This window comes from Chaetodon trifascialis, chromosome 6, assembly GCF_039877785.1.
Source record: "Chaetodon trifascialis isolate fChaTrf1 chromosome 6, fChaTrf1.hap1, whole genome shotgun sequence".
NCBI lineage: Eukaryota > Metazoa > Chordata > Actinopteri > Chaetodontiformes > Chaetodontidae > Chaetodon > Chaetodon trifascialis.
In genome coordinates, this window is record NC_092061.1 from 4,704,143 (window position 1) to 4,725,952 (window position 21,810).

The following is a 21,810-nucleotide window of genomic DNA, read 5'->3' on the forward strand; positions in this document are numbered from 1 at the left end:
AGCAGAAGAACTGTTGTTGTGTTTTCTTTTGACAGTAGAGGTGATAACGTCCCTCGTTATGCAAATGAGCATCCCATTATTTAAGCTCAGTGCAATGCAGGGGAGCTGTCAGCGCCGTCACATAAAAAAAAAAAAAAAAAAATCCTCCATCTACCCTGCCTTTTTTTCTCTACTTTCCCCTTCTTCTCTCTTCTCTCCTTTCTGAACCAGATTTCCGGCACCTGGCAGCACAAGCATCAGACATTGATGTGGAAGACGACACCGCTTCACCAAAAGACATGTCAGTCTCAGTCTCTCTCTCTATCACTCTCTCTCCCTCTCTCTCATACACCCTTGCTCTCTTCCTCACTCTCATATTCTCTCCTTTGCACACTCCCGCACACATACATGCGCATTGTAATGCACTTCCTTTCCCCTTCTTTCCTTTTTTTTTATCTTCCCCTAACCTGAATCCATGTATTTATTGAGTAACATGCATGAGAAAGCACAAGAAAGCTCTAAACCCCTGAGGTGAGCGCAGCACATTGCTATGCACTTGACCTCTTTGTGCGAGAGTAGGACATTGATAATGAAAGCGTGTAATAGGGACATCCAGGGATGCTGTGGCTCTAAGTGACAGACCGAGGCCTGCAGCAGTCGTACATGACTGTAGATCTTTTCATGTGCAACAGAAAACACAGGCTGTGTACTACCTGTGTCATTCTTTTAAAATCTATAGCACAGTAGTGTTCAGTTTAGTTAAGGCCACTATGATGATGTCGGCCTGGGGTCCATATGCAGATTTGCAAGATGTATTCAATTTTCAAGGAATAGCATCACATTGATTATTGTGTATATTTCTGCCAAAAACTTCCATCACACAAAGATGCAAAACAAAGTGAGACAATACAATATGAACAATGATGAAACGCATGACAAAAAACTTGCTGAGTTGATGGTTTGGAATACGCCCACTTATGGAAGAAATGAAATACAAACATAAATGCATCATTTGGCAGTTAGGACAACAGCCGGACTGCACCATCATAATAATAACAAGACCTAAAATAACTCTGTGGCAGCTCTGAAGAGGCTATCCAAAACATTTTAGCATTGCTCTGCGCAAACACACCCATCCATAGACAGAAAAACAAAGAGCTGCCCTCTGGAAGAAAACAAAGAAGGATGTTGTCAGACAAACTAGGATTACAAGCCAACACTAAGGCGCTTGGCACAAGACAGCCAGACAAGGATATCAATCAAGCCGGCGTACCTCAATCACAGGCTGACAGCATCATCCCCTCCCAGTCTTTGTACTCAACACTACCCAGCCCGGGCATGGCTCCAAACAAGGAGGCGTTACCTCTGTGATCCCTGCCTCCTGGCCTCCACCTCCTCCTCGTTCCTCCCACAGCCCACTGAGCAGAGCTGAACTTCTCAATGTCAACAACCGCTGGGGCAACACCTTAGGCCTTACGTAACATTAACGCTAAGACTAAGCCCGTGTCCTGAACATTTAATCCCTGCTTCTGGCTCCCAGCGCCAGCCAACGCTCCCTGAGGTGAGGCTCTGCAGCCGCTTAGCCCCGTGTCGATGCCTCCCCGCCTCAGCCAACCCCCCCACCCCTCCTCACTATTACCTCCTCTACCTCCTCCTACACAACGCAAGTTCCCTCCGTCCCCACTTCTCGCCCCCCTCTCTCGCCACCAACCCCCCCCAACCACTTCTCCTCACACCCGCCCCCGTCCCATATGAGTGCCAGGCAGCTCCTGGATAGGAACTGAGCACCCACCTCCTCATCGGGCTCCCTTCCCTCTCCTTCCGTCTCCTTCCCTCGTGGTGGATAGAGCATCACTTAACTTAACAGATTACCACTGAATCACTCAATCCAATTTAGCCTCGTGACGCCATGACAGTGAAACGGAGGGAAAGGCAGGAAACAAAAACTGCTTCGTGAACACGGTCGAGGCGGCAGAGGACGATAATCCTTGGCAGGATTCTTTCGCGGGGGACCGACACTGACACCTGACCTTGAGAGGGCATGAGGTGAGAAAGAAACAAGAGAGAAAGACGAAGACACACAGAGCGAGCCCGAAGAAAGAACTAACAAGCTTGTACACATTAAGCCAATTTACTAATCCCAAAGTAAGGCGTAGGGAAAGAGGGAATGAGCTGTGGAAAATGAAGAATACACAAAAGAGTTTCTTTATCTTCTCCGTGGAGTCTGACTAATGGTATGCCTGCATTCACACGAGCCTGGTAACTGGAAGGAGGCTGGAGCGGGAGGCTGCTAAGGTCAGAGAGCAAGCTGGCACCAAGCAGACAGAAGGACAACGGCTGCCCCCTCTGCTTGTTCATATCCTGGGTCCCAACTCTCCGTGCTTTGAGTTGGAGGGGTGACAACGAAAGAGAAGGAGAGCGGAGGGAGACAAACAGAGAAACGGAGAGAAGAGAGGGAAATGGAGTGAAGCATAAAGAGGGATCTTTTGAACAGGCACCAGGCCTCTCCAGGGGGAGGGGAAGAGCTGTATCCACGACCCTCCCATCTGTTAAGCAGACGGACGGAGAGAGAGAGAGAGAGAGAGAGAGAGAGAGAGAGAGAGAGAGAGAGAGAGAGAGAGAGAGAGAGAGGGATGAAGGTTGGGGGAGGATGGGAGAGATGGAGAGGGAGCAGCGATTCAGCACATAGATCTAATGAGCATTCTCTCTCTCTCTCTCTGTGTCTCAGAAGTGGAGCTGAGAGGACGATGAGAACATATACACTCAGTGCACCACAAGGCTTGATTCTAGGTCGCCTCTCTCCCAAGTGTTTAGTCACTAAAAACTAATATACAGCACACGGCGCTTTTTCACATTCTAATAGACGGTCTGCAGGGTGCTTGTTAATGTGGCTTTGTTATTGAGGACAGACACTGAAGACGACTCCTTCGAATCAAGGGGGTGGCAAAAAGAGGAACTTTACCTTGACTCATGCTTGGGACTAATTCGTCACTTTGAAAGACAGCGGCGGAGTTTTGTTTGCGAGCGAGGGGGAGAAACTAGCATGAATGCTAGTTCCAAGAACAAAAAAAGTTGCGCACAAGCATCTATTAGATTCTGCATTCAGAGAATTGTGATGAAACTAGCATGGCTGTGGATTCTGCTGATGCTCTCGAATCCTAATTCTACAGCAAATTGGGGAAGGTGATTTATCATGACAGGATTGGCTATGTTTTTCCAAGAAACCCCACCTCGGCAGCACAGCCTCGGCTCATGGTACATCTGCAACACATTTGGTAATAGCATGTGTCCTGAAAAAAAAAAAAAAGTATATATAACGCCAGTATCCCCTATCCTCCTAGGAAATGTGGTTGCAAGGATTTGAAATAACATATTACACTGCAGTAAGTAAACCTTTTAGGAGGTGTATGGTACATTAAATAAACGCTCTCTCTTTTTAAATAAACTCCCATTTCCTTGAAGAGGAGGACGAAAAAAAGCGCTTTAATATGGTTTTCCAAATACAATCTGAATGTCAGTACACACTCACGCTGCTCCATTTTTACTTGAGCATTTCTGTCATGTAGAAGATTTTTTTTTTTTTCCTGGAGAACATTAAAGTTTTTTTTTTTTCAGATGTGTAGATTTTTGGAGGTTTCTTCTTTGTGTTTTTTGATGCAGCTATGTTCGCGTGCGCCGGGATAAACGCAGATGTGTTTGCGCTTATGTGTGTTGGTGCTTTATTTGGAAAGAGTGGTACACAGCACTTTATCTCCTGTCAGGATGGATGGAGATATACCAGCAGAAATGAGAGGAGGGGAAGGATCAAGCAAAGGAGCGAGTCGATGGCCAGGCAGGATGGGAACAGAAAAAATGTGTATCAGGTCTCATTGTGCCTCTAATGTCATTACAGGCAGTGACTCCTCTATGTGGCACGCCGCACTACCCATCTGTCAGAGCGAGATAGGCAGGGTGACGAATGGCTACCACTGCTACTTCCCTCAACCCCCACCACCCCCACCCCCCACTCTAATGTCTGTATCTTTTTCGAGTGCTGGGGGAGAAGAGTGACCTAAACCTGGGCGGTAGCCCATGCGTAGGTGGGCCTCTATGGCTCTGAATCTCAGCAGATATTAGGGCTAATTTAACATGTTAGCGGCTAAAGAGATTAGCAACATGTACATCTGGGGATTAGAGTGATAGCGGTGGATCATCTTATAATGTGTTCATTCCTTTTTTTTTTTTTTTTTTTTTCCAGTGAGCGTTCAAGCTAAACTTGAATTTGAGAGGCTGTAGTGTGTGTGTGTGTGTGTGTGTGTGCGTGCGTGCGTGCTCTTAAATGTGTGTTGGAGGATATGTCTTCACCTGTCTCTCTCTATTAGCTCATGATTTAGCTGGATCATTAGTGAGACAGAGACAGTTTTCACATGTATTCTATTTTCAATCTCTGTGTGCCTTTGAACTGAGACACCTGTCTATTGATGAGGAGGAAAGTGAGCCAATAGCCTGTGGTTGGCACAAGTTCTACACACTCTGTCAAGCACTCGTAAGTCAGATTGACATTATGGAACAAAGTATATTGTTATAAGTAGCAGCTCAAGTGCTACAAGATGAGTTCTCAATTTCTCGCCAACTCCAGTTCAACCAATTCCTCAACTTATAACTTCATACTTCAAATTTAAACTTAATTGATTTTCATACTAATGAGACTCTGCCAGCACTGTTTCCCCTCTTATCCTTCAATCCGGCAGCTCTGCCCCAGGGCCCCGGAGGACAGAGAGACAGGAAACACACACACAGAAAGACAGCTCGGCGGAAGGATGTGACATCAGCAGGCACAGACAATAAAAGGTGCTAAAGGTGCTTCCTTCCCTAAATCACTCTGTTCACAGAGCATAAACTGGAATCAAAATCCAATCGCCAACAGTCGATGAATGCAAATAAACAGAAGCGATACGCTCACTGGCAATGAAATACTTACACTGAGTTCCCTAAAATGTCGCTTTTGCTTTACATGGTCAAGAGGCCGTATACTTAGATTTCCAAGGGAACTCATAATCAAAAGAAACGAAAGTTAACTTCACACTTATTCACTGTGCAAAGCATTTTACGTTTATTCCAAATCCAAACTGTATTTATTTTATTTATGATACTTAACTCTAAAAAACTGCAATAAGCATATTTTGCTTCAAGTGGCACAATATGAGATCATAAGATCAGCAGTGAGAAAAGCAATTTTTTATATTTTTGACTGCCAATTCATCCAGCACCTTATCTGCGCTGACGTCGCATGGCAACAGCCATGAAACTGAAACAGGTCGAACATTTCTAAACTAAATGACATCGCTTTCACTGAAAGAGCAATTAGAGACAATTCACTTCAAAATGCATAAGACATACAAGCACTAATACAGGAGAGATCGATTCTGATGTGTCAGCTTTTCATGTAAAATGCGATGTAAAATTATTCTAAACTCTCATATACTGTGTGTATATGAAGTATTTCTGATAGTGAGTTCACAAACAAACAGCTTACAATATTAAATTTGAGTCTGACTGCAGCTACATTTTCACAGGAAAATATTTAATTTCCCATCATTTTTATAAAAACACTCTGATTGTGAGGTCATGTTTGATGATTCATTCAGGTTTGTATTTTCCGCTTGAGATATTTCATTATTTATGAGGAGTTCTGCCAACTGCAGTGTGGTATTGTCAGGTAATAATGAATGGGCAGAGATGGAGGTAGACGAGTCCTGCCCTTCGTTTGGGCAGCTGCACGTCTCACTCAGCACCAGCAAACAGGGGCCTTGGGCCATCAGAGCCGCAAAGGAGACAGGTAGCCATCCGTCAGAGCCAGTATGGAGACAGGTGAGAGCCATCTTTCCATTGCCCATTGCTGACTTCCCCAAGGACAAAATGACTTGACACAATGCGTCAACCCCCCTCTTTGAATGGAGGCCAAGGGCTGTAAAGCCACAGCTGCTAGGCCAACGGCAGACGAGCGAGAGGGCACACATGAAAGCGAGGCGAAGCCAGACAGACGGGGACAGGGAGGAAGAGGAGCTGTCGCGGTTAAAAAGGCATTCCCTGTCGATTGTCAGCAGCTTCGTGGTGTGACAGCGGCTTATAGCCATGAGTGATAAACAAATAAACTTGGACCGCAATGACAAACTTGCCACACACATACCCTTGTGCCAAGCTGGAAAAAATGGTATCAGGAAAAAAAAAAAAAGGAGAAGAGAAGAAAAAGCAGAAGCATAGGCGAGCCACAATTTGGAGAGGCCCCGGAAAGGCTGGAATGAATCACCATTTAGTACATTCAGTCTTTCCATGGCACGAGCACGAGGAGGGGCAATGGACGCACTCAAGAATAGAGATAGAAAGATGATAGCGAACAAAAAAGAATCAATGTTACAGAGGTGACACAGCCCGAGCTGGAGGCAGAGCGCAGCCGAACAGAAGGGGGAGAAAATCGAGGTATTGAAATGGTTTTGAATATGGAAGTGGTGCACATTGCGGGGATCCACACATCTGATGTTCAAACACAAATAACTTCTCTTGAGTTTCACTTTATCAACCCCGCCACAGTTTCTTTCACTTCTTCCTCTCTCTGTCTCTCTCTCTCTTTTCCAGTCATTGTAAAGTCATTTGCGAAGCTCTGCCGCAGGTCATGTTTTCCAGCGAGCGTAAACCACTGTCTCAATTCACATGTCGCCCCGTGCACCGCAGGCCCCAGGTGCAACCAACTGCAGCCACTGAAGGGACGGGAACAGAAAATGAACGCACACACGTACATGAATAATCACTCACAAGTGTGCATCTACAGTAGCTGCACAGATTCCTGGCTTATACATTATGCTCATAAAACAAGCAGAAAAAAAACAAACTGTAATGAACAATGAACCAATGCGGTGGAATTGCAGTATAAACCCTTCAATGAGTGTACCCAGCCCCCACAGGAACAGCCGGGAGTCATGTCACTAAGAACACAAAGCACTGACATATTCACCCAATTATGTTCCCTGCCGAGTATGACAATGTCTCAGGATGTTAGCAATGTTCTCCAGTGGGGGGAGAAGGGCAGAGAGTGTGTGTGTATGTGTGTGTGTTTGTGTCAGAGGTTTGAAACCGAGGCTACGGGCTCGTTACTGCATGGGCCACGCTTACTTATGCTCACAGCAAACTTCCCAGTAGTCGTGCGCCCCGACTCCCGTGCTCCCTCCCCCACCCCGCGCTGCATCAACACCAAAAATCATGGCGAAGATGATGATTTCATCACACCCCCGCTGCCGCCACCCCTTATTCTTTCTCTTTGCCACAGCATTCTAATCACCCTAATTAAAAGCTTTGTTCATTTAGAAATCTCTGATGACAATTTGTTTCACTCTACCCTACAGCAGTGGTGGCTGTGAAGAGAGGAGAATTAAATTTGATCTTCTGACAGCAATTATTAAATGCTCCCTCCTGGCCTCAATTAAGGCCCGCAGGCTAATGCTAACATGGCTAACCCTCGTGCAACCACGACGCGCCGGCGCACTTCCTATTTCTTCGCAAGCTTCATTTTGTCACCCTTGTTGGCACACACACACGCGCGCGTGCGTGTGTGTGCACGCACATCCGTGCGCGCGTCCGCCGACTCGGTGGGCACGGGACTGCGTGCTTGCTTACGGGTCATTATCTGTTTTGCATACTTGCAGATGGGAAGAGGCTAATAAAATGATTTCCTTTTTTGGCTCTGTGTTGTAACAAAGTCAGCATGTGGGGACGGGCAGATCTGCGGGGAAGTTGTGGATTTTACTATTTTCCCGTCTCGCTTTATCAGCAAATTTGGATGCCACATTGATGCTATCGCGTGAAGTGATTATATTTGAAGTTGTGACTGTGACAAGCGAACAGAGAAGCTGCTGAACACTGCTGATCTCCTCTACCTCCCTACTGTCAAGTGTTCAGTGTGCTGAGGGCCTCAACTTATATCCATAAAAAATCAATAAAACAGACAGTTGTCATATTTAGCATCGATCTATATTGCACCAGGCACATGCTCACGACTTAAAGGGACAACACTTTAGCAAAAAAAATAAAAAACCATAAATTGTAAACAGTTAACACTCGGCAGAACACTGCCTCTCCCTGTCGTTGTGACACTCCAACAGTATTATGTGTCATGGTCACAGCCTTGCTGAGCTGAAATGAGAGCCACAGCACTGCTTTGAGTCTATGCACAGCGTGTGGGTAATTTGCAGAGAAGTAGAAGGTTGCACACTTCAACAAGGATGTCCTTCATAGATTCGACCTTCTGGGTTTTTTTTTTCTTCCTCCGGTCCCTGTGCTCTGCTAGGAAACCGAGTAACCTAGATCGTAGAGTAGGGAGAGAGGGAGAGAGAGAGGGACTGAGGCAGAGATGGAGAGCGAGACTGAGCAAAAAGAAGCAGTAGGATGGATTGAAGGGAGACGGAGTCAGGATCTGACACCCCACCACCCCACCCAACATTTAGAAAGATAAAAAAACAAACTCTGCCAGGATGATGTCAGGTTTGCTCCTCTTTTTTCTGGTTACCGCAAGCTGATTGTGCTGATTATTGGTGAGCATTGTTTCACTGTTGACGCTGCGCATCATTAAACAGAGATTGTTCCACTGTTAGTGTTTGTTTAAGCGAGGCTGGTATAATGTTTCCAGGCACTTTCCCTTCACCGCAGACACACACTCCCACAAGCCCAATGTAAACTTGACACACAAGTTGTAACTATACTTCATATCCCGCGCTTTGTTTCAAGTCATATTTGTCAAATACAGCAAGCAAATGAAATCAAAAAGCAATCTGTCCAACCTCTAGAAGGAGAAAATATATACACACGTCTTTCAGCACACGACCTGAACTGCTCTCACAGTGCTTCACAGTTCCCAGAGGAGAGCTGGCGGTGGGGTGCATGAGACGAAAGGTTGCACAGATTGTGCAGGGTGTGTTGCGGCATACGGTACCTACAGATCAGCCTCTGTTTAGGGGAGTGGCCCCACCAAGGCCAGAGCCGGGCCAGACCCAGTCCAAGCCTCTCATTAGTCATCGGCTGGGTGCCGCGCTTCTTTTTGGAGTGGTTAAGGGGGAACCGGCGAGGGTCTGGCAGTTCCACTGTACTCCACTCCCAGCACCATCACAACCCGACCTCATCAAAGCGAGCGCTCGTAATTTGTCACAGAAAGCAGCCAATTAACATATGTTAAGGGAGGAGGGACGACGAGAAGAAGGGTGGAGAGGAGGGGAGGGCGAGTGAAAAAAGATAGCGTATGATTAAAGAGTCTGCACAGCTGCACAAAATCAAGATGGCAAAGAGAGGTTTGAAAGAGACCTCAGACCCAGTAATCTGATAAAGCTTACTGTTACTTAACCCCCATAAGCAAGAGAGAGAGGGAGAAGGAGAGAGGGGAGAGTGAAATAATAGAGACAAACAAATATTAAATTACTGCTGTGAAGCTACAAGCTTTGGCAGAGTGCCTCTGCTCTCAATATGCGGCTACAGTGAAGGCCACTGTATCACATGGAGATGACCCCTCTTGCCAAAGCACTACTGCTGTTTGACCACGCTCTATTTTTAGCCCGGCGCTCACCATTGTGTTTAACATAGTTCACAGTGAAGCTAAAAACTGCCAGGAACTTGTTTTTTTTGTTTTTTTAGTTAAAAAAAAAAAAAGTGAACGCCTGGTGCACCACAGCAATTTAGCTCCCTTTCTCATAAAACAAAAGGTGTTTTTTTCATTTTTCATTTATTTTTCTGTCACAAAGTCTCAGACAAGTTGCTTACATTCTGACTTGTTTGTTTGCTTTCAAATTCTTGTTCCTCATGGTTGGTTTTTAACATGCTGCGCGTGGTTATTTATGCATGTGTGCGCGCCCGTGTGAGGCACTGTGTGTGTTTGTGTGTGTGTGTGTGCGCATTTATGTGTCTGTTACTGTTGATGTTGTTGTTGTAGGAACATCTTGTGAAGTGAGTTGTGTGATATTTTGCCTTGTTGTTGGATACGGTGGCAGGCTGAATGCATTAGCAGCGCACGCCGTTGCCATTCTGTGTTCTGTCGTCTCTCAGCCACCTCTGCCTTGTCTCTCTACAGCGACTGATCACACGGGCTGACAAGCAAGTTTGGGTCTTCGTCTGCCGCGGCATCCTTCACTACGTGGGCTCTGACTCCTTCAGCGAGCAAAATAAGGGAGAGGCGGGGAGGAAGCTTTAAACAAATTTGAGTGATTTTGGAATTGTACGTCAGGTCGTGGGGAAATCCCCCCGAACAAAAAGGCAGCAAACTTGAACAACAATTCAATTTTCCTAATACAGTTATTTGAAAATGAAAATTATCATTTAGGTTTTATTGATAACATTTTATAGAAATTTCTGTATTTTAAAAAAAAAATCCACAGAGCCTTAAGAAAGGCATAAAAGTATCGCCTCCTAAAAAAATAAATATTATGATTGAGATGAAAATGGACAGTAAAGCCACAAATGGCCGTCCAAAAAGCGAACCCTACACTATATATAAATCATGACTGTTTCTTTTTTCCTCCTCTTCCTCTCTCTTGCGCTCTTATCTTTGCCATCAAGCATCAATCGTTATTTATTTATTTTTCCTATTTGGGAAGTAAAGGGCTAGAGTGGAGGAGCGGAGGAGTGAAGGAGTCGGGGGGGTGGGTGGAGGGATGGCGGACGGAGGGGGCGGCGGCGAGTTGTGTTTGGTTCACAAGGCTTGCTGCTTGGTTGAATTTTCTCTTCTTCTCTTCTCCGCTGTGTTGCGAGCTGGTGGTTCACTGAAGGACCTGGCTGCCTGGAGTTCCCCCCCCAACACACACACACACACACACACACACACACCCTCCACTCAAATCCCTCTGCTGCGCACACAGCTGCACCGTTCACATAACCTCGCCTGCCCCCTCCTACTACCCCCCCCTCAAGCTAATGATAGCAGAGCACGTCCCCTCCGCGAGGCAACAGCTTTTTCCACTTCACGTACATACACACAGACGTGGCGCGCACGGCAGCGCTGGACGCACGCACGCGCGCACCAGTGGGCACGCCGTATGCCTTTCCCTTCTCTTGGTTCCTTCCCTTCATTTTTTCTCATATCATTCAATTTCTTCCCCTTCTCTTCACCCTGAGAAAAATCCCCTCGCCTTATGACCCAAGGAAGGCCTGAGAACATTACCCCCCCACCCACCCCCACACACACACACACACACACACACTCTGAACCCACCCCTCTGACTCCAAACTCCGTGTGTTTCTCCCTATGTACAACGCTGCACAGCAAGTGACCTGCATCACAGCTGTGTGTGGGAATTTGTCCGGGTGGGTGTATTTGTGGGAGTGTGTGAATGTATGTATTTGCACATACCTGCACACGCCAATGTTCACACTCCGTATGTTGCTGCGTAACTGCATGTGTTATACATTTACTTAATGTACATATTTCTGCTGCGTGTGTCTGTGTGAGCAGAGGAGGAGGAGGAGGGAGGCAAGGGCAGCTCTGGGCTTCTGCTGCGCCTACTGTGCATTATCCCAAATAAACAACTCATTACACGTGTACTTAACCAAGGGGAGCTGGCGAGCAGTGGAAGCTAATCCCCGTTATCGTTCCCAGCGTTTCTCTTCCGATTAGGCTACAGGGAAGAGGAGCCCAAGAAGGTAGGCTGCTCAGTGCAGGAGGAGGAAGAGTGAGGAGGAGGAGGAGGAGGAGGAGGTGAGAGAAGAAAGAAAGGCATTTGAGTTAACTTCCCACAAGTGCCTTTCTTACTTAGAGTATCCCTTCTCGCTCTATCTTTCGCTCTCCCTCTCCGCTACCCTCTTGCCTTCTCTCCTTCCTTTTCCCTGTGGATTTTGCACTGCTCTTCCTTGTTTTCGACCATCTCTCAGAACTGGGTCATCGACAGACTGTGCGGCAGCATTTTGAAGAACATGGGAGGGGGGCGGCGGGGGGGAGAGCGTGTTCTTTCTATGAGAACAATCCAAGGCTTCTTTAACAAGTAGCCCGCTTATCAAATTAAGCTGTCAAAAGCACATTAATAACAGGCAGCACAATTCCCTTCACAGAGAAAGGGAGAAAAAAGCATATTGAGAAAAAAAAGGACAGATTTCTCTTTTGCCGTGTAAAGACGGGCCACTAAGGGCAGCAAAGCTTTTCAAAGATTTCTCTCTCTCTCTCTCTGTTTCCGTCCCACTAACCCTAACCCAACGTGATCACGGGGCCCCGATTATGAGGGGCCAAAATGTAGAGTGCCACTCATTTAGAGGGTGGACAATATGCAGCAGGGATGATGCCTGTGTTTGATATAATTACAGGCTTAACGTGTACTGTTTTTCAACTTTCTGCGAGGCAGACTCAACCACTTGTGCTGGATGACAGTTAAACAGATAAAAGAGCATCTCATGGTGACAATGTGGATTCAAACCAAATAATTACATGGTTTAATAGAGGAATATGATGCCCAGTGAAGGATAACAGGAATAACAGAATTGAGACACAACACTTTAGTTTGACCCTGGATAATCTGAACCTTTTCAGAGATAAACAACTGTTATATGTATATGTAGAAGTATAAACAGGCTATGATAAGTAATTTCTACTCTCAATCCTAACATCATTATCAGTGAAGCAATAGCTGGTTCACACGTTCTTTTTTAACTGAGGGCTCCATCGTTCCAAAACTCTCATTACCCTCAAAAACGTGGAGCCATATCATCCCGTAACGAAGTGAGAGCAGAATGTGAGGGAAACAGTGTACAGCAGCGAGGCAAAGAGAGAAAGTTAACACTCTCAGTGCTGTTCTCATGGCATATGCCTGACAGTCAGAGATGAAATTAACAAGACACCTCGGCATACACATGGCACAGAGGAGAGAAAACCACCCTATGACCTTATGCTGGCAGACTAAGTGTCTAAAAAACACGGCTCTCATTTTGAAGCCTTTCTATTGTGTTGCCATCTTGACACTCGTCTTAAAGCCCAACTGCTCCGTGTTTGTAAAAAGAAATTAACTAATCCGCACTTTACAAAACCTGACAGTGCCGGCCGGGCTGCTCGTGCTGGACTGCGAGTCCTTTTGTGTTTCGCTCCAGAGACTGATTTTCTCACACCCTCAATTTGAGTCCCATCCTGTTTGCTCGGCCCCCGAGGGGGCTGATCCGCCGCGGACCGCAGTGGGCCGGTGGTGGATGGATGTGACGTGGAGGCGCTGGGACCGTGCTGGAGGGAGGCTGGAGCCACGACAGGTATCCCCCACACTTCCTCGGCTATTTATACAGCCACAAGTCCAGCGCAGGGCCAAAAATAAGACGGAGGCCATTTTTATCCCAAACTTTAAAAAAAAAGCCGACTCACTCCCTCACCCACATGCTTTAATGCTCACACCAGGAGCAGAAAATATCCATCCGCAGCACACAAACATTAATAACACGCTAACAAAGTCCAAAACTCCTCAGCAGACAATGAAAACATCTCTGTCCTCCTATTGAGCATGCTCAAACATGCACACACACACACACACACACACACACATGCACAGCAAACAAAAGTCAATATCAAGGCTGAGCTATTTCTGTAGAGAGCACTATTTAGGAAGTGTGGGCTGGGTGCCAGTATTCTCCTCAGTATCGTCTGGGCGTCACTGCACTGCTGCTGTTATACAAACTCACCTCTTTCCTCTCTCACCCGCTCCTCACCCTTTCCAACCAACCCCTCGTTCCATTGTCAGTGCTCCCTGTCTCTGTCTCTCTCTCTGTTTCTCTTATACACACACAAGGTTATTTGTTTTTCCACTGGCTCGAACCACAGTGCCAGGTGAAAGCATCTATTGGCAGGATAAAGAGAGTGGCTGGTGTGAGATCACAAGGCCCCACTCTGCCCAGCAAACCTTGAAGAGAAGCGCCGGGCTGGAGTTTCAAACAAAGTGCCCCCTCATTCATTATACATGCAACTGCACTGAAAATCTCCTTCCGCAACACCATCTCTTCTCCCCTCTCTCTCTCTAGGCCGCTCTCTTCCTCTCTCTCTCTCTCCCTTTTCTCTCGTTTTTTTCCAGACAGAGCATCCATAAAGTATGAATAAAATTAATGACATCACGAGCTGCACTTTGGAAGAGCCACTGTAGGAAAAAGCCATACATCACGGGGAAGAAGGAGCCGGGACGAGAGAAATGTGAAAAAAAAAAAAAATGACAGAGTGAGAGAAAAGGGGTGTGTGTGGGGGGGCGTTGCTTCACCCTTCTCCACCCTCAGGGCACTTCATATTGCTGTATGTTATTGTGTCTTATTAAGTTTCATTTCAGATGCGCTTCAGCTGAAAAGTTTCTTTTTTTTTCTTTCTTTTTGCAGCAAAGCCACCTTTCCTTTCTCTGCATTTCTTTGTCCCGCTTCCTCCTCGGCTTTTCCTGGTCAGCTAACGAGCGCAGGCCCTCCGAGCAGTCCTGCGCTGCGCATTCTTTTACAGGCTGGCCTTTGGTGTGGGAATGGCACAGATGACAGTGGAAAGGAACACTGGTGTGGACTTTGGCAGGACACCGCCTGGTTAAGCTGTGTGCTCTGCGGAAGAGGGAGAGCACTGAGATTCTTATATAGCTGTTTCTCGACTTAGATGGTGTTAACAGCATTTTCAACAGCCCGGTCCCCTCGGAGTTGAACGGCAAACCTCCTGATGCTGCAGACTTTGCCCAGATATCTGAAACTCCACGGTGAAAAACAAGCACCATCTTTAAGTCTCTAATATTCTTCCTTAGAAGAGGGGAAAAAAAGTGATGGATTCGTCACTCGTGCTGCCTATTATTGGCAATTTAGTGTGACACTGTTTCATTACAAGAGCAACATCACACAAAAGCCTGACTGGGTAAAATTCGAGACCTTATTCTTCTGAATCCAGCGTGAACACAAGATCTGCTAAAAATACGCGGTGAAGCTCAGCAGCGGCGGCAGCAGCGTGGATGGCAACGGCGCAGACTGTGGCGGCCGAGCGAGCAGAGGTTTCAGATGGATGTAAGCTTGTGTGAGGCCAAGGCACAGAGCTACCTCTGTGCGTCTCACCGGACTACGTTGCAGAGTGACTCGGCTACGTTGCCGTCGTGACAAAGATAAATTACAGCCACTGGAAAACATTTCTACTTTTTTCCCCCTCCCCTTCTCCACACCTCTTTTCTTTTTCTTTTTTATTTCTTTTGGCATTGGGTGTAGTCCAAAAAGGCAGAAGATGATGGGGGGGGTCTCTCTCTGAACACATTTTAATTAAGTTACCCCATCACCGTTCACAGGTGAGGCAGTGTGTTTTAAGATGGGACCGCTTCTGCCTCAAAATAACCCCAAGAACTCACTAAAAAGGATTCCCGGTCAATTCTGGATATGTTTAGAGCAGGTATGACACAGTCTACGCGCTAAGCTGCCTGGATCCTGAATAAAACTTAAAAACCTCACAGGAGGTAAAGCTAAAGTAGGTGTCTGGTGAGGAAGTTAATGAAATCCTCATTTTAACCTTTACGTTTCGATGCTGAGGCACTCTGCCTGATCTGAACCGTCCAATGTTTGGACAAAGAAATCCAACCTCTGTTCTACTCTAAATGTTTCTCTTTGTCTTATCATTCAAAGTCCTCTGCTCCCTGCACTGCTTCAGCCTCCTCGCCTCCCAGGACTCTCTGCCTGTCCAAATATTTCAGGGAGCAGGCCTCAAGTATGGTGAGGTGTTTTGGGTGTCTCTTTAGGTGGGCTGCAGCTGACGATATGATTGTGTGGTCAGCACTGCTGAGCACAGACCACCCAGCAGGCAGCTGCTGCCATAATGACCCGCAGGCTGGGCAGGAAACAGGAAACAGGAAGAAGAAGGCAGGACATCCTGTTCATCTAGATCAGTGTGTTAAGCGTGACATCACGAAGGCATCACTCTTTAATGAAGAATACCTGATCGGGGGGCAAATATTCTTTGGTTGTGCTCTCAAGTCGCCTCGGCTCAAATAAATTTCGATCTGCGTTTTCTCTGTGTGTGTCTTTCTCTGTCTGTCTGTGCATCTGTCTTCTCAGTTTGCCTTTTCAGCACTCACACTGACACTGTTTTCCAGACTGCTCCATCATCCAAGACATCAAATCCTACCCCTCTTCAGCGCGAGAAGAAAGGAGAAAAAGAAATACACGCATTTTCATTTGAATATACACCAGCAACAACCTCACAAAACTCAGACGAAAAAAAGAAAAAAACACAAAAGCACAAACATTCTGACGCGCAAAAAAAGACGGAGACGAGGCACAAACTTGAACGCGCACGCACACACACACACACACACACACACACACACACACACACACACACACGTCCCAGACACACAGCACATACTGACAGACAAACACACAAAGAAACAGCAAACACAAAGCACAGCACAGCCAGAAGTCTACTTTATGCAGAAATATTCTAAAGTGTGTTTTACAATACAATTAAACATCAAAGGCTGATATATTCCTCTGTGATCTTTAACACCCCAGTGAACAAACCCCATACACCCCCATCCACTTACAGCATACAGAGAAAGTTGCTGAACGTCACCGCTAATTACTAGATAGAGACAGAAGAAGACTTTGCATCATTATGCAAAAACCAGGACATATTCAAATATATGCATTCAATCCACTATAAACCATTCAAGGACTGTGTTATTTACTTTAGATTATTATTTTTTAAGTTTCATGAGTAATTGCAGCTCTTATGAAGACACACAGACAGAGCTCCTAAGGCAAACAAACATTTGGCTAAACATTTCTGACATGCACAACAGTTAGGACAATGAAAGGGAGATCTGTTCAAAATGAGTAAGTAAACACATGGCGAGGCCGAGCCCTGCACTCTTCATTAGTTCTATAAAAATGTATGAAAGTAATAAAAAAGAGAGAGACTTTTCCTCCCATGAAGCAAAAGAGGGAACACCTGCCTTGTGCAATAAACAAGAATACAACAAGCCCTTGGTTATTATGAAAGTTAAGCGTTCTCATCTGCTTATAAGCAGGCAAGAAAAAGTTATTCTGAGCAATTTTCCGCATTATTTGAGTCAGATAATTTTACTGAGGAGATCTTTATTCTATGACATTTGGATTTTAGGTGTTCAATGTGGCATTTATGCGAAAGTACGTAAACCAAAATATTCTGCATTATTTACAGGATACACAGAGATGTCTCTTGACGGTTTACGATATTACATGCTCCTTAAATATGAGGTAAATATGATTCTCTACAATTGACTCTTATATTACCTTCCCGTTTGAGCCAAAGGGCATGAAGTCCAATTACAGTACTTCAATATCTACCTGCAGATCTTGCCAGCCTGCAATCTGCAAATGAGTGTTTTACTGATGTTTAACTGAGCAAACTCTGCAAACCCCTTCCAAAATATTTGAAACCATTAAAGAAAAAAAAAAAAAAAAAACTTTAAAGCATAGCAAAAGGGGCTATTAAATTATTTGCTTAAACATAAATGCTTCTGATGTTTCCATTAAGAATAATGTTTTCACAGATCTGGTTTTCCATAAGGAGGGAATCTTGAAATGTGCCTTCTGTACAGTATTAAACATCTGTGCTCAGAGGCAGCACAGTGTTATACTTTACTCCTTTTTAAAAAAGATGCAAGTTTGATAGCATATATTTCACAGCACTCAGATAAGTATTCACACATTAATGGGATTTATATTACAGATTCATGATTAAAGATATAAGCAACAGCCCATCCCATGCTGATTTTGTCCGAGCACTTTAAAAGCACATGGCCAGACCCTGACCATGGCACTCAATGTGTCCCTTCCCTTCACTTAACTAAAGCTCCACTGAGCCCCTGGTGTACAGCAAAGTGCCCTGACAATCGGCTCAATGCCCTGGCCAATCACAGGGACACGTGACCTTCTAATCCCTCTCTGTGAGAAGGGTAAGAGTGTGTTGTCACTGTTGGTTTTGTGAATCAGCGCCCAAAATCCCAAATGATTTGTCAAGAGGGAGAGGTCTTAAGAGAATAAGAGAAACAAAAGCAGCGCAGGCCAGATAGCGTGGGTGTCAGTGTGTGCATGTGTGTGTGAGAGTGTGTGTGAGAGTGTGTGTGTGCAACAGAAAGACAGCGAGAGAGAGAGGAGGCAGACCATGCTTTTGTCCATGCATTTGTGTGTTTGAGTGCGGCTGCATACGTGCATGCATGTGTGTGTGCCTGTGTGTGTGTGTGTGTGTTTGCACAGGGTCTCTGAGATTACAGAGCTTGGCTGACAGAGTCCTCTGTGTGTAATCGTGGGTCCACATGCGAGCGCTCACCTTCCTCTGAGCGGATTAACCTAACGCTAAATCCCAAGAGAGCAACAGGCCAGACAGGCCACACAGAACAACTTCATTGACGATGGGAAGGAGAGGGAAGGCCATGTGTAAAATCTTTTTATAGATAAATACACTTTTATATATTTTATCAAGACTAAACAACTCAAAAAAACGCATAAAGGACTATAAAAAGTAATGTGACAATGCACGACAGCCTCTTAAAATTCAATAATGCATCTCGAATGTTGCATACCCATTACACTGTATAGGCTGTAATTTTTTTTAAATTGAAATAACTGTGAAAAGCAATCATGCAGTAAATGACTGAGTGCCTGCAGAACGCTTTTCACAGAGTCACAAATTAGGTTGATATGCTGTAGTAGACAGCAACACTTCATCACTTAAATTTTTCTACTTTTTCAAAGTTGTCACTAATAAGCCGCATTTCAAATTTAATAGTTCTTCCAGATCTGAAAATGTGCCGTGAATATTACATTAGTTTTATTAATAGTGAGAAAGTGGAGCTGTCTCTACATTAATGGCATTTTAAAAAACTTTTTAAATGGACACTACTTATATTGGTGGTTAAAATTGCTGTTTAGCTTTAGAGCAAATTCACAAGAATACGGGTGTGCAGATTTACTTTCATGCTTAGATGACTGAGCATGAGTTAAATGCACACAGCCCAGTCAGTTCCACAATCGGTCTGCATTAAAACAGTGTGCTAGGGTCCTTTTAAATTTTACAACCATCCCCGGCTCATCGTTTCATCAGCAGGCCTCGTATCCACATGTGAAGTCCAAAACAGATACATCTAAATTTATTTAGAAAGCTGCAACCTGTGAAAGTTGCCACAGGTTAATTATGGTGTCATTCTTAATCCTCTCACTGCAACAGGTTCAACAGAGTCACACAAGACTGAAGTGAACTCGCTGTAAAAATACACCATTCTTGCTGTGGTGGGTTAAATCTAAATAGCCTCAATCACAAAGTGACAGAGAACAAATTATAATTCTCCCTGCTCACGCCAAGCCTTCCCTAAAACAGATTTACAGGGCTGTTATCACTGTGTGTCTGGTCTGCGTGAATTCACGTCTAACAAAGTGTGGTCTGTTGTTTTGTAGTGTGGAAAATATTAATTTTTACATCACTCTGTCTTCTTTAATGTATTTATGAAAGTTGCCTCTGGACAGTTTATCCTGATTTAATAACAGGCTAATTGTGATCATGGGTGCACTTCAGTTTAGTTTGTTTGAACAAACTGGCAAATAATTATATTTCCACAAAGTAAGAATACGTGCTGGGTTTCCCTTTATTCCGAAGCAAATTATCTAAAATTGAAAAACTTCTCAGCTGCATGTATTTCTCCTTTCTTTTTTTTAAAGTTTCTTCTTATGACATTCGGTCAAATCGTACAAATCAGGCAGATTTTAAAGTAGCTGTGCAACTTTTCCTGTGCCATCCCACAGCGCAGAAGAGTACAACATGTATTATGTTGTATGAAGGGAGGGCAGCCTGTTCAGTAGCTGTGGCTTTGGGGCTTTGCGCCTGCATGTGGACATGAGAAAGCTCCACAAGGTCGACGCGTCTGTAACACTGACTAAAACACGGCAGACCTCGACTCTTGTAACGGGCCATAAACAGCTATTTGATGTCAGCCTGTAATTATATGACACGGGCTAGTTGTCACCGGCATGAGTCGATCGGGGTCACAACAAATCAATAGACGCAGTAGACTTTGTTGAGGCAGCGCGCGTCAGAATAGACCCCCCAAGTTTCCCTCCGGAACATTAGAAATAAAGCTCCTATGATGCGACGTGTCTTGTGGGTGTTTGGGTGGCGAGTGGTGCGAGCGCCGTACTTACTTTATTTCGCATGAAATCTTGTCCGGCTGAAGTGAAAGACAGGGGAAGCGGTCCGCCGGTTGTTCGGTCCGGCCGGTTGACGGAGAGGTTGAAGCCGCTGCTGGATGGTGACGGACTTCGCCAAGACGCACTTAAAATCCAGGAGCGCAACTTAGCGGAGGACGTCGCCGGGAGGAAAAAAAAGTAAGCTACAGTACGTGGTATGAGTCTCTATAATGTCAGAGAAAAGTACTCTCTCTCTCTCTTCCTCCCTCCCTCTCTCTCTCTCTCTCTCTCTGTCTCTCTCTTTCTCCCTCTCTCTCTCTCTCTGATCGGACAGTGTCTGCTCAGGAGGCGGCGGGGACGCTTCGCCTGGTCTCTGTGCGAGGTGCCGGTGAGCGGACCCGGTGGAGCGGCGCGGCGGCGGTGGTTGGAGGTGGTGCTGGTGTACTGCTGGACGTCTGGAGCTTGATGTTGAGAAGCTGTTTCTGCTCCTTCCCACAATCCTGACCGAGTCTTTCCCCAAACCCTCTCCTCTCCCTGTGCGAGGAGAAATAATCGATTTTTTTTTTCTCTCTCTCTTTTTTTTACTCTGAAAGGGGGCGGGCTCACATTTCCCAACTCTACTTTAATGAAAGAGGCACGGCTCTTAATGCTTTATTATCGCGCCAGCCCCGATAGAGTGGACGCGCAATTAACTGCTCAGAGAGGACCACTAGAGGAACATGATGGGGAATGTGTGCTTTAACTAATGAACCAACAGAGAGCGCGTTAAGCGTCTGCAGCCGACTTGAGACAGCTAAATCCGAGCCGCAAAAGTTGATGTTTTTGTTGGGGCGCACTCAGCTTCATGCATGTCACATCAAATGGGAAGTATGCTCAAACTGAAGTCAGACTCGCCCAAATAAAACATCAACAGGATAAGCAGCAAATCTCCTGAAACACTTGTTTTTAGAAGACTTTGGAAAAAGCCCGAGAAGGCAAATCTCTCCTTTCAAGAAAATGCAGCAGTTGTGAAGATTTGAGTCATTTTGCTGTGAGGACAAAATGAATTATTTTAAGGAAAAAGGAGATTTTAAGACATTACACTGAATGATAGACACTTCTTACAGTGTGATGACAATAAAAAGTTTGATAAACTCCTTTTTTTAATCTTCTTCACTCAGCCCCAAATAACACAGTCGTTCACTCCTCAGCATATTTCTTCCATGTCTGTGCAACATGAACGCTGCTTCCTTTCTGAATCAACTTTCCACCTCCGTGCACGCCGCCAATCATTCTCCAGGACCCAGCTATCTCTCATAGATAAGCCCTGACACAGACAGTAAGCATGGGGGAATTACCAAGCCTTTATCCATCCAACCAAATGATTTCAAAACATCCACTCTATTAGTGTGAAGATAACAATTAGAAGAGCAAGTTTGCCACTTCAGATAAGACACAGACAGGCAGCGCAATGGCTTTCTGCACAGAGATGCATCCCAGATAGGCCTTGTAATACTGCGGTTCTATTATACTCACATTATATGGCTGCCCTATCAGTTTAAAGACTTTAATGGTTGTCTTGAATGAAGCCTGTTAAAGTCTTGCAGGTCTCACTCTTGAGTTTTCATTCATCCATCTTTAGATGAACACAAGTACTGTTAGCAATACTTCTGAATGCTTTTACATACAGATGATAATCTTAAGCATTTCCATGCTGAAAGA

The 21,810-nt window shown here is 45.3% G+C and overlaps 1 protein-coding gene across 14 annotated transcripts in view; it reads right to left on the reverse strand.

Annotated features, from left to right (window-relative positions):
- The window catches only part of mef2cb (myocyte enhancer factor 2cb), a 58,233-nt gene extending 37,570 nt beyond the window's left edge, over positions 1–20,663 (reverse strand). For all 14 annotated transcript variants that reach the window (XM_070965045.1, XM_070965044.1, XM_070965036.1 and 11 more), the window contains exon 1: positions 20,125–20,663. The gene's annotated coding sequence lies outside the window, so the exon portion shown is untranslated. The remainder of the gene's footprint in view (positions 1–20,124) is intronic.
- Between the last annotated feature and the right edge of the window lie 1,147 nt (positions 20,664–21,810).